Here is a 13791-nt window from a genome sequence, read left to right as displayed (position 1 = left end):
TGGGGGAGGGGAAGTGATGGTTAGGAGAGTGAGGGAAAATGAGTGCAATATAGGTGGAAAAAGCAAGACCAAGTCTCCATTTTATTTTTTTGAAATTTGAATTTTGGTTGCTAACAAATATTTGTTGGGGAGAGAAATGGATGGGGTGACCGATTCTTCATGCTAGACTAGGTTAGGATATTGGTTAATAATTAATTAATTAAGGTGGATAAAGAATTAAAAAGATTAGTATGCTAACTCAACAAAGAATGGGTCAAAAGGTGATGAGTTGGAAATGACTAGTCTAGATACTAATGACCGAAAATTCAATAATATATGGAGGGGAAATGTTGATTATTTACTAAATTTATAACCCTTATAAGCCTTACCTATCCTTTAATTAATTTAGTGAACTAACCCCTTAATTATGGAACTTAATTGAATTTACTTTCTACTCACCTCAAGTTGCTTAAATAAATCCTCAAACCTCCTTAATAATTTAAATTAACTTACTTGCTAGCTAAAATAAATTCCGGAAATATTTTCTAAATCTTAAATTTTATCTCTAAACTCCAACTCCAGCCCGGCCTTACTGAAATAACTGAAAGGATAAAAATTTAAACTACTACGTAAAATAATTAAATTTAAATACTCATGCAATAAAAATCATTTTAAAATACTAGAATTATGCATGGCTTATACGTAGTCTAAGTTACGGGTTCTACAATCCTTCCCCCCTTAAAAGAAATTTCGTCCTCGAAATTAAGACTCACCGAATAACTCGGGGTACCGACTCCTCATCTCTGGCTCTGACTCCCACGTAGCTTCCTCCTCTGAATGGTTGAGCCACTTGACTTTGACTCGCCTAACCAGCTTGTTCCGAAGCTTCTTCTCCTGCCTGTCTAGGATCTGCACTGGCCTCTCCTCATAAGATAGGTTCGGAGTAAGCTGCAACGGCTCGAAGTTTAAGACATGCGAAGGATTCGCCATGTACTTCCTCAGCATAGAGACGTGAAAGACATTGTGTACTCCGGCCAGATTCGGCGGAAGAGCCACACGATAGGCTAGCGTCCCAACTCTGTCGAGGATCTCAAACGGTCCAATAAATCTCGGACTGAGCTTCCCTTTCTTCCCGAATCTCATGACACCCTTCATGGGTGCCACCTTCACAAAAACATGATCGCCCACTGCAAACTCTAAATCTCTCCTCCGCTGATCGGCATAACTCTTCTGTCGACTCTGAGCAGTCCTCATCCTATCACGGATCCGGGCTACTACATCGACAGTCTGCTGTATAATCTCTGGACCCAACTCTGCTCTCTCTCCTACTTCATCCCAATGAACAGGAGATCTGCACTTGCGACCATATAGTGCTTCATACGGAGCCATACCAATAGAAGACTGGAAGCTGTTGTTGTAGGTGAACTCAACCAATGGCAAGTTCGACTCCCAACTCCCTGAGAAGTCAATGACGCAAGCACGGAGAAGATCCTCCAAGATCTGAATAACTCGCTCTGACTGCCCATCTGTCTGCGGATGGAAAGCTGTGCTAAACAGCAACTTCGTACCCATGGTCGAATGCAAACTCTTCCAAAACGAGGAAGTAAATCGGGGATCTCTGTCAGACACGATAGAAACTGGAATGCCGTGAAGTCGGACTATCTCTCGGATATACAACTCCGCATACTGAACCATAGTGAAAGTCGTCTTAATAGGCAAGAAGTGCGCTGATTTGGTAAGACGATCTACAATCACCCAGATAGCATTCGATCCTCTGGCTGACTTCGGCAATCCTGTCACAAAATCCATGGTAACGTTCTCCCACTTCCACTCGGGAATAGGAAGAGGCTTGAGCAAACCTGCTGGTCTCTGATGCTCGGCCTTCACTAACTGGCAAGTCAGACACTCGGATACAAATCGTCTGATGTCTTTCTTCATCCCAGGCCACCAATACAATAGCTGTAGATCTTTGTACATCTTCGTACTCCCTGGATGAATAGAGTACGGCGACATATGGGCCTCTGATAAGATGTCTGCTCGGATAGAATCACTGCTAGGAACCCATATCCTGTCTCGGTATCTCAGTATGCCGTCGCTGACTGAATACAAAACACTGCCCTTGGCCTCATCTCTCTGCTTCCACTTGGCCAACTGCTCATCTGCTGCCTGACCACTGCGAATACGGTCAAGAAGGGAAGACTGAATGGTCAAGGTAGATAGACGGGGAACTCTACCTCGAGGATAAGTCTCAAGATCAAACCTCTGCATCTCAAACTGAAGAGGTCTCGAAACTGCCAAATGAGCCATCACTGCAACTTTTCTGCTCAGTGCATCTGCAACTACATTAGCCTTACCCGGGTGGTAGCTAATGTCACAATCGTAGTCTTTCACAAGCTCCAACCAACGCCTCTGACGCATGTTCAGCTCCTTCTGCGTAAAGAAATACTTGAGGCTCTTGTGGTCGGTAAAGATCTGGCACTTCTCTCCATACAGATAGTGCCTCCAAATCTTCAAGGCAAAAACTACGGCGGCCAACTCTAAATCATGGGTAGGGTAGTTCTTCTCATGAGTTTTCAGCTGTCTAGAAGCATAAGCTATCACCTTCCCATGCTGCATCAATACGGCGCCAAGACCGAGCTTCGAAGCATCGGTATACAGAACAAACTCACCGGGCCCTGACGGCATGGCCAAAACTGGTGCTGAGATAAGAGCTTGCTTCAAAGTGTCGAAGCTCTTCTGACACTCCTCGCTCCAAACAAATTTCACATTCTTCTTTGTCAGTGCTGTGAGTGGAACTGCAATCGAGGAGAATCCCTTGATGAACTTCCGGTAATATCCTGCTAGGCCAAGAAAACTGCGGATCTCGGATGCATTCTGAGGCACTACCCAATCTCTGACTGCTGCAACTTTCGCTGGGTCCACCTCAATGCCACTGCTAGAAACAATGTGGCCTAAGAACGCCACCTTCTCCAACCAGAATTCGCATTTACTGAACTTTGCGAATAGTTTGTGCTTCTGCAATGTCTGCAACACTGTAGTCAGATGCCTGCTGTGATCCTCCCGATTCTTGGAGTAGACGAGGATGTCGTCTATGAATACTATCACGAACTGATCGAGGTACGGCTGAAATACGCGATTCATGAGATCCATGAAGATCGCTGGCGCATTCGTCAAACCGAACGGCATCACAAGGAACTCGTAGTGGCCATAACGAGTCCTGAAAGCTGTCTTCGAAACATCAGCATCTCTCACTCTCAACTGGTGATAACCGGAACGCAGATCTATCTTAGAGAAAATCGAAGCTCCCTGCAACTGGTCAAACAGATCCTCAATCCTCGGAAGTGGGTATTTATTCTTCACTGTAACCCTGTTCAACTCCCGATAGTCAATACAAAGTCTCATCGAGCCATCCTTCTTCTTAACAAACAAGACTGGCGCGCCCCAAGGTGAGAAACTAGGGCGAATGAACTCCTTGTCAAGAAGTTCCTGAATCTGCTTCTTAAGCTCTGCCATCTCTGTCGGGGCTAGTCGATACGGCGCTTTTGAGATCGGAGCCGTACCTGGCATAAGCTCGATGGAAAACTCCACCTCTCTCTCAGGTGGAACACCAGAGACGTCCTCAGGGAAAACGTCTACGAAGTCTCTAACAATCGGAACATCTGAGGCTGACTGACTGGGTGCCTCGGGGACAGATATAAAAGTTGCTAAAAATGCCCGACACCCTCTATGCATGAGCTTTCTAGCCTGAACATATGGAATAATGCGCGGTAAAGGAAAGTACCTGTCCGGCTCAAATAAGAACTGAGTCATCCCAGGCGGTCGAACTAGAATGGATCTCCGCTGAAAGTCGATCAAAACTCTGTTCCGCGATAGCCAGTCCATCCCCAGAATGATGTCAAACTCTGGCATCGGCAATAAGATGAGATCCGCATAAACAAGATTTCCATGCAGCTCAAGGTCTATGTCTCGGATCACGCTGGTGGCGGTTATCTCCTCTCCCGAAGGCAATGACACCGAATAGGCTACATCTAGCCCGATGGTCTTAACTTTGAGAAAGTTTGCAAAGACCTCTGAAATAAATGAGTGGGTAGCCCCTGAATCTATCAGGGCTTTGGTAGCTGAGCCAGCTATGAAAATTCTCCCTGAAAGTTCGGAACACTAAGCTGAACCCAAATAATCACAAGAGCTAAGCTTATAGACATGCAAAGGTCACAGTTCTTCTAACTAAATCCCGAAAATAATACTGAGTAGAGCATGCAATCCTATCGCAATTCTAAGTTCAAAATCTTAATCCCGATTCCCAAAACATTGGAATGCAAATGTAACTTAAAGCTGTAAGGTACCTGTCATCAGCATGGTGTCAGGGTTCGTCTCCGCAGCATGGAGAGCAAAAACTCTGCCTTGGGTAGGCAGATTCTTCCGGGGGCACTGCCGTAGCATGTGGTCCGTGCTGCCACACTTAAAACATTTCCCTGAGCCAAACATGCATGCTCCCGGATGACGGCGTGAGCACTTGGGACAGACTGGGTGCTCAAAGGTCCTCGGGACGACACGTCCCTGCTGCTGCTGCTGCTGCTGCTGCTGCTGAGGTCCTCCTCTGTTCCTGGGCGGGCCGTGATACGGCCTCTTATGCTGATGCTGGTGCTGCTGAGGAGGAGGACGGCGGTGTGGTATCTGAACTGGTCGCTTTCCCAAGCGATCCCTCTCTATATCTCGCTGGTCCTGCTCTGCGGCCAGAGCTCTGGAGACGGCGACCTCGTAAGTAGTAGGGTCAGACACCCTAACATCACGGCGCAAGATCGGCCGTAAACCCACCAAGAAATGCATCAACTTGGCTTTAGCATCGTTCGCGATCAAGGGCACAAAGTGACAACCCCTCTCGAACTTACGGATGAACTCCGTAACCGTCAGATCCCCCTGTCTAAGGCTCATAAACTCCGTGGTCAATCGGGTGCGCACCTCATCCGTAAAATACTTGGAGTAGAATACCTCCGTGAAACGTGTCCATGACAGGGTAGCCAAGTTAAGGGCTACTGAAGCTCCTTCCCACCATAAGCGGGCATCTCCTCCGAACAGATAAGAGGCACAACGAACTCGATCTGCATCTCCAAGCTCCATGAACTCGAAAATAACCTCGAGGGACTTGATCCAGCCCTCGGCAACCATGGGGTCCGTCGTCCCAGAAAACTCCTTTGGACGCATCTTCATGAATCTCTCGTATACTGCCTCAGGCTCTGTCGGCCTGGTCGCCACAGCATTGTTCTCCGCAAACTGCGCGAAGAACCGAGTCATCCCAGCTAGCATCTGGGCATTCATGTCCGGTGGTGGTGGAGGTGGTAAGTCTCTCTCCTGCCTCTGCTCCTCCCTGTCCTCCTGGCGAGGCTCCTCATTTATAGTGCGCTCGAGAATGCGTCTAGGGGGCATACTGTTCCATACATAACCCATACGTAACTAACATGAATAATTCCATAATTTATTTAAATTTAAGTACTGAACAATAACATAAATATGGAAGTAAAACATTTCATGTAAACATGCTGTTAAATAATTCATGCTTTAAATAAAATGCGTAACTGTAAAACTTACAGACCGACGACGTGACTTCATGAGCTTCTCGCGGTCAGTAGTAGTGCAACCCTTTACAGAACCATTGCTCTGATACCAGATGTAGAGGCCTAAAAATCCTTACTTGAAAATTTGCGGAAAATTTAAAATTTTTCTTTTAAAATAAATGGAGTGCCTCATTCATACCAAAAACTGATAAAATATTTAACGTTCAAAACAGCAGCGGAAGAAATTATTACTTGCCAAAATAACAAGTTAAAGTATTCAATAACTAATAAAATATTTGAGCATCAAAATGGCAAGTGCTGAAACTGAGGTCCTCGGGTGCCACTACTGCCGACTCGAGCTAGCTCACTGGTCCCCGCCCTCGATCCCGACATCATCAGTACCTACAACAATCAAGTCTAGTGAGTCTAAAGACTCAACATGCATATATCGTAAATAACGAGTAAATATAGTAAAATTGCATGGGAGTAAAATTTCATGTCATGAGGCATATCGTAAAATGTCGTGTCATGATTAATTATAATACGTGCATAGCTGAACTGAAAATCATAGTGAAACTGTTTGCTCCTTGGAGCCCTGTACTGAAATAGCATATAATAATTTTCTGTGAGATTATGGTCTACGCAAGTGGTCCCTGAACTGAACTGAACTGAGCTGACCGATACTGGTGACCGGACCGATACTGGGGATCGGATTTACGTCTGATCAGACTACTGCCACAGTACTGGGTGAAACAACTGAACTGACCGGTAACTGGTGACCGGGCCGATACTGGGGACCGGACTTAAGCATGATAGTAAAGTGACCACAAGCAATATCGCATAAATCTCAAAATTTGTATTTTTGCACGTAATATAATTAAATAACTGAATTAAATATCCTGTACCCATTTTACTGCTTGGATTGGATCGCTCCCAGGCTCGCTGCAACCTAAATATGCCATGAAAAATATGCAATAGATTTATGGGACCAAACTATACAATAACCTTCAAAAATGTGACAATTACGCCTACCGACTTCGTATTAAATCATGACTCCGAGCCAACCCGAACCAACACTGAACCATCATGTAGTCATGATTAAAATACGTCTAAAATGATCAAATAATGCTCCTAAAATGGTGAGGGCCGAAATCTAGGTGAATGGAGGCCAAAACATGAAACGCTCTTTCGAGAGTCAATTTGGCACATCGCACCGTAAATTCTCGTACGACCTCAAAAATGATCCGAATCACAAACGGCCAAAAACGTGGCCTTCTTAACTCAATGAGGTACTGTCCAGTCCAAGGCCATAGGCTAAAAGCCAACCAAGAACACGAACGAGCCACCGAACCGACGCAGCAAGTTGCTGTCCAGAAAATTCCAGCAGCTGCGCTTGGTTTCCTTACGTCGTTTTCGAGACTACCGGCCATTGGGGCTTGAACCACCGACCAGAGACTCTTATCAACATCCCAAGGAATGATTCGAATCATGGCTAAGGGCTTTAGACCAGCCACAATTCGAAGTATTCCAGCAACAATCGAAAAGATTCACCCGAGAGCACCTTTGCGCGCGTGAGGGGTGTTTTGCTTCGCTTGCTGTCTCGACTCCTTCCAGTGGCCATTTGATTGACCATGGCACGACCTAGACTTCATGGGGCATGGTGTGAACCGTGGCTAAGGGCCATAGGCCAACCAAGATCCACACCGTTCCACCATACTCGAACCAACACATGCAGTAAAAATCAAAGGGGCCGAGAAGGGGAGGGGCTGTTCTTGCGTTTGATTTAAAAACCGATGCACCATGGACCAAGCCACCAAAATGGCGACTTAGCCACGTCTTATACATGCTAGGGAAGTTATCTAGCCATGGCTATAGGCTTTGGGGCAGCCATGATCAGATTCATTTCCTTTGACAGTACACGCAGAATTTTCGAAAACACAAATGGCTAAGAATGAGAAGCTACTGTCATTTCTCGTTTCCAGCGGGTGTGGGGCTCGAATGAATGGACCAAAGTGATCCTAATATATCCTATTACATGTCTATAAGTCGCCTTGGGAGCCTGGAATCGAACCAATACCTGAAACCCACACAACAAAGCAACCCGTGAAGCACAAGAGAAAAACCGAAAAATTCTGCATGTTGCATTTTCTGAAATCTCTTGATGTATTTCGGTTTTAACATGGAAATGATGATCATGTAATGAAAAATAATTGATAATAGGACTTGATTGAAGAGTCAAGGAAGAATATATGCATGCCTGGTTTCGTTTGAAAGAAAAACGAAAAGAAGAGACGATCCGGCGCGGAGGAAGTGGAGCGCTTTCTATTCTACCTTGCTAGCTCGATTTCTCTCTTGCCTCTAGCTATGGTGCTCACGTTTTTTTACACTGGAATGGCTCTGGTTTTCGGTGATGAGGGGTGGAGAATGATGATTAGGGGAGTGAGGGAGATAGTTGCAAGATATAGGGAACCAAAATCAAGACTAAGTCTACCTCTATTTGAAATTTGAATTGTTGGTTGATATCAAATATTTGTTGGGTGATTCTAGAATGGGGTGGCCGAAATCCTCATGTTTTCTAGACTAGGATAATGCTCACTAATTAATTAATTAAGGTTGCTCAAAAAAAAAAAAAATTAGCATGCTAAAACAACAAGGAATGGGTCAAAGGGTGAGTTGGCATATCAATGTTGCTTAATCATCTAAGGGCCGAAAATTCACTAATAAATGGAGGGGAAATATTTTCTAGCTAGTAAATTTATAACCCTTAAAAGCCTCACTAATCCTTTAATTAATTTAGTGAATTATCCCTTAATTATGGAACTTAAATAAACTTATTTCCTACTCACTTCAAGTTGTATAAATAATTCCTTAAACCTTCATTTAACTTAAATTAACTTACTTGCTAGCTAAAATAAATTCTGGGAATGTTTTCTAAATCTTAAATTTTATCTCAAAGCTCCAACTTCAGTCCGGCCTCACTGAATTAACTGAAATGCTAAAAAAAATTAAACTGCTACGGAAAATAATTAAATTTAAATACTCATGCAATAAAAATCATTTTAATTTAAATAATAGAATTATGCATGGCTTATACGTAGTCTAAGTTACGGGTTCTACAGGAAGCCCAAGCACAAGTGGAACGTAGGATCCGGGCTGAGGCTGAGGCTGAGTCCCGGGAAGGGACGGTCCCGGTCAGGGCCTAGACCACTTCCTTGGCCAGTGAAGAGGATCCGGCTCCTCTAAATCACCGCAAGAGGAAAGCCTTGATGGAGCCGATCACTGAGACGGTTACCATTCTCGAGGAAGGGCCCAAGATAACCGCCCAATCATACCCCCTCCCCGCTCATCTACTGGTCCTCCTTCACAGGGTGAAATGCCCTTAGTCCTGCCAAATATTTTTGGTGATGATGTCAGCACGGACCTTACCAAGATGGTGCGGGTTCTTCTCCGTCCTGAGGAGGTCAAGCATCTCAGAGGACTCCACCCCAATCAGAAATTATATGAAGGGGTTGCCCGGTCTTTTTCTGTAAGTTTACCTTCTTAACTTTTATTTTTTATTCGGTCATGTGCCAATTTTTAATATTTTCGTTGATTGTAGGGCTTGCAGATGATCACATCTGCCTATGAGCTGGTGGCTGTTGCAGCTAAGAAAGTAAATCGTCAAGCCAGCACTGCTCGAGAAATGTATGACAAACTCCAGGCGGAAGTGGGCCGTGTGAAAGATCTTCACGAGCAAGACATGGCTCGGGAGAAGGCCAACTGGAAGCAACAATTGGATCTGGCCCAAACAGAACTAGCCACGACCCGGTCTGAGTTGGAGTCGTTCCGAAAGGAATTTGATTATAATTCAGAGACCGCTAGGTTAGAGGTGCAGGCGGCCAGGGAAGAGGCAGCATCTGCACGGGCTCAAGATGAAGAAGCAAAGGCTGCTCTGGATCTTCTGAAGACTTCTCAGGAAGAAAGGATGGCCCAATTTTTGAAGTCCCGGGAATTCAAGAAGATGGTGGCCGACCGAGCCTTTGCTTATTTTGACATTGACTTTAACAAATGTCTGGAGCAGTTTCAAGAGGAAGGCCTCGTTCTTTCTGACCGGGAAGACTTCCCTGATTTGGTTAAAGCTGTAGCCTCTCTTCTGGAGGACGAAGAGGAAGACAAAGATAAAACAGATCCAGAACCATAAGTAGAGTAGGTTTTATTTTTCTTCCCGGGCTTCTGGGAACCATGTAATTTCTCTTTCATTTAATGAAATATATATTTTTCCTCTTTATTCGTTTCCTTGCTGATAATCTGGCTAGATAAGTAGACAACATTGAAAACATCTTCCAAGTATTAGAAACGACTCAGGTTTCCTTAAATATCTTGGCAAATTTTCTAAGAAAGAACTTGGTTTTTTTTTTTTGTAATATCATTATCAATAATATCTTGTTTTAGATTCCTAGACATATCCCTGGGGGTTTTGTTTAGCATATGACCGGGGTAACAGTCCTCGGGCCAAGGTACGGGTCATTGGGCTTAGTAGATGACCGGAGTACGGATCCCCGGGCCAGGGTACGGGTCATTGAGCTTAGTAGATGACCGGGGTACGGATCCCCAGACCAGGGTACGGGTCCCTGGACTTAGTAAATGACCGGATTACTGATCCCCGGGCCAGGGTATGGGTCCCTGGACTTAGTAAAATGACCGGGGTACTGATATCCTGGCCATGGTATGGGTCCCTGAACTTAGTAAAATGACCGGGGTACTGATCCCTAGGCCAGGGTACGGGTCCCAGGATTTAGTATATGACCGGGGTACGGATCCTCGAGCCAGGGTACGGGTCCCTAGACTTAGTAAATGACCGGGGTAGTGATCCTCGGGCTAGGGTACGGGTCCCTCGACTTAGTAGATGATCGGGTTACGGATCCCCGAGCCAGGGTACGGGTCTCTGGACTTAGTAAATGACTGGTGTACTGATCCCCGGGCTAGGTTACAGGTCCCTGGACTTAGAGCAACATTTCCTTGAATAACCTTCATAGATATACAGATTAATAGATACAAGAGAACTTTAAGTATAATATTTTTTCAAATGAAACGAATTCCATGGTCTCTTGAGAGAGTGTCTCTGAGAATCTTCTAGATAAAAAGCTGCTCCCGAGCTGACTCTCTGAATTATGTAAAAAGGTCCTTCCCAACGAGCTTCCAATTTTTCCACATCACCCACTGGTTTTACTTTCTTCATGACAAAATCCCCGACTTGGAAATCTCGTAACCGAACATGTTTATTATATGATCTCATAACCGACTTCGGTAGGCTTCCATTCGGATAGCTGCCCGTTTCCCTCTTTTCTTCCACCAAATCAAGCCCAGTGGCTCGGGTTTGATCATTATTGTTTGGATAAGATTCCACTCGAACAGAAGACTGCCCAATTTCCGCAGGAAAAAATTCTTCCGAGCCATAGACTAAACTATATGGAGTTTCCCGGGTGGTTGTCCGAGGTGTAGTCTTGTATGCCCATAGTACACTTGACAGCTCTTCAACCCAGTCTTCACCTTTCTCTTGAAGTCGGGTTTTTAATGCTTGCACAATAATTCTGTTAGTTACCTCGGTTTGGCCATTGGCTTGTGGGTAGGCTACAGAGGTAAAAGATTGAGTGATTTTCATTTCTCGGCACCATGACATGATTTTCTTCCCCTGGAATTGTCTCCCATTGTCTGAAATTAATCTTCTAGGGATACCAAATCTGCAAACAATGTTTTTTCAGAGAAATTTCATCACTTCATCCTCAGTAATCTTGGCCAAGGGCTCGGCTTCCACCCACTTAGAGAAATAATCCATAGCCACCAAAAGAAATTTTTTCTGAGACCGGGCAACGGGGAAAGGGCCAACAATATCCATGCCCCATTGATCAAAGGGACATGATACCGAGATAGGTTGCATACCAGTGGTTGGACTGTGTTGAAATTTTATATCAAGAAATCGGTTAATGCTTGGGCTTTGATGGCAACCCGGATCTTATACTCAATGTCATATTCCCCAAGCTCTACTGTCCATTTTATCATTCTCCCCGAGACTTCGGAATGAGTCATGATTCTTCCGAGCGGGGAATTGGTGAGAACCACAATTCGGTGAGATAAAAAATAAGGTCGCAGTTTTCAGGCGGTCATTACCAGAGCAAGGGCTACTTTTTCAATTTCACTGTATTTTAGCTCTGCTCCCTTGAGGGCGTGACTGACATAGTACACCGGCTTCTGGTCTGTCCCTTTTTCTCGGATGAGTACAGAACTAACGGCGTATTCTGCAGCAGATAAGTAGACTAGCAATTTTCCCCCGGGCTCGGGCTTTACCAAGATTGATAACTTAGCCAAATGTTTCAAAAATCTTGAAAAGCTTGCTCACACTTTTCGTCCCAACTGAACTTTTGTGCTTTCCTCAGAACCTGAAAGAACGGATAACTTCTGTGTGCAGACCTGGAAATGAATCGAGACAGGGCAGTAATCCTCCCGGTCAACTTTTGCACTTCTCGGACAGATTGGGGGGAAGGCATGTCAATCACTGTTTTAATCTTTTCCAGGTTTACTTCAATTCCCCGGTTCGTCACCAGAAAACCCTAGAACTTTCCACTTCTTACCCCAAAGAAGCATTTAGCCTGGTTGAGCTTTATTCCATATTGTCTTAATGTGGAAAATGTTTCTCCCAGGTCGGAAATGAAGCAAGAGACTTCCCGGGTCTTGACCAAGATTTCATCCACATAGACTTCCACATTCCTCCCCATCTGTTTTTGGAAAACCTGATTCATTAAGCGCTGGTATGTGGCTCCAGCATTCTTCAATTCAAAGGGCATTACCACATAGAAAAAAGTGCCCCCAGAAGTGATGAAGCTGGCTTTGTCTTGATCTTCCTGGGCAAGGGAGATTTGGTGGTAACCTTGATATGCATCTATGAAGCTCAATAATTCGAATCTGGAAGTTGAATCCACCAACTGATCAATTCGGGGAAGTGGATAGCAATCTTTGGGACATGCTTTTTTCAATTCTCTAAAGTCCACACACATCCTCCACTTCCCTGCAGCTTTTGGGACAAGAACCACGTTCGAGATCCAGTAGGGAATTGCACCTCCCGAATGTGGCCGGTTCGCAACAACTCCTGTACCTGTTACATCAATGATTTTATCTTTTTTAGGCCCGAAATGTCTCTTCTTCTACTTGACAGGTCGGGATCCCGGGATAATGTTCAACTTATGCTCAACCACTTGGGACTAGATCCCGATTAGTTCCTGTTGAGACCAAGCAAAAACACAAATGTTAGTTTTTAAACAGGCCAGCAGACTAACCCGGGTGGAGACATTAAGATCTCGGGCCACCCAGATCTGCTTCCCTGGTTCGACTTCCACTGTTTCCTGTTCATCCTCAGAAACAAAATGCACTTCCCTTTCAGTCATCTCTTTCTCTTATCGGATTACCTTCTTTCCCTTATCTTCCTTCCTAGCCTTCTTTTGATCCACTCGGACCGTTTCTCCATAACATTTCCGAGAGGAAGGCTGGTCTCCCCTGACTTCACCAACTTGGCCTCGTACTGGGAATTTGATTTTCTGATGGTAGGTGGAGGCCACAGCCCTCATTTCATTCATAGCTGGTTGCCCGAGGATGATGTTATATGAAGACTAATCATCCACAACCGTGAAGATCGTCACTACTGTTTTTCTCAACTCCCTCGTTCCCAAAGTTAAAGACAATGTTATTTCTCTTTCAGGTAAACGGAATGGCCTGCAAAGCCAAACAAAGCTGTGTCAACTGCCTCAAGTTGATACCCTTGCAAATCCATTTGTACCAAAGCTTCCCTGAAAATGAAATTGACAAAGCTTCCATTGTCAATAAAGACTCTCATCACATCATAGTCGGCAACCCAGGCTTGAATAACAAGAGCATCGTTGTGGGGTAGGCTGAATCTAAGATCTTCTGGGCCAAAGCTTATAACCGGCTCGTTTCTTCTTCTCCAATCAACTTCCAGACAGTCTTTTCTACTTCTAGAATTCCGGGCCCAGTTAGAGTCATCATCTGTGGATCCTCCTGAAATCATTTTTATTACCCCTCGAGTCGGGGAGGGTGCTTTCTTTTCCAGTTGCCTGATTTTCTCCTGGGAGCTCCCCTCTTCTTTTTTGTTTTCACCTGGGGCGCATGTCAGTTTTTCAAGGTACTGGGCCCAGGACGTCGAGCTATCCAGGGTGGTTGCCTTGACATATCTTTTTGTGCATTATGCTCTGTCACATAGCACCGATTGGAC

This window comes from Primulina huaijiensis, chromosome 15 (assembly GCF_012295235.1).
Source record: "Primulina huaijiensis isolate GDHJ02 chromosome 15, ASM1229523v2, whole genome shotgun sequence".
NCBI lineage: Eukaryota > Viridiplantae > Streptophyta > Magnoliopsida > Lamiales > Gesneriaceae > Primulina > Primulina huaijiensis.
This window is presented reverse-complemented; position numbering follows the sequence as displayed.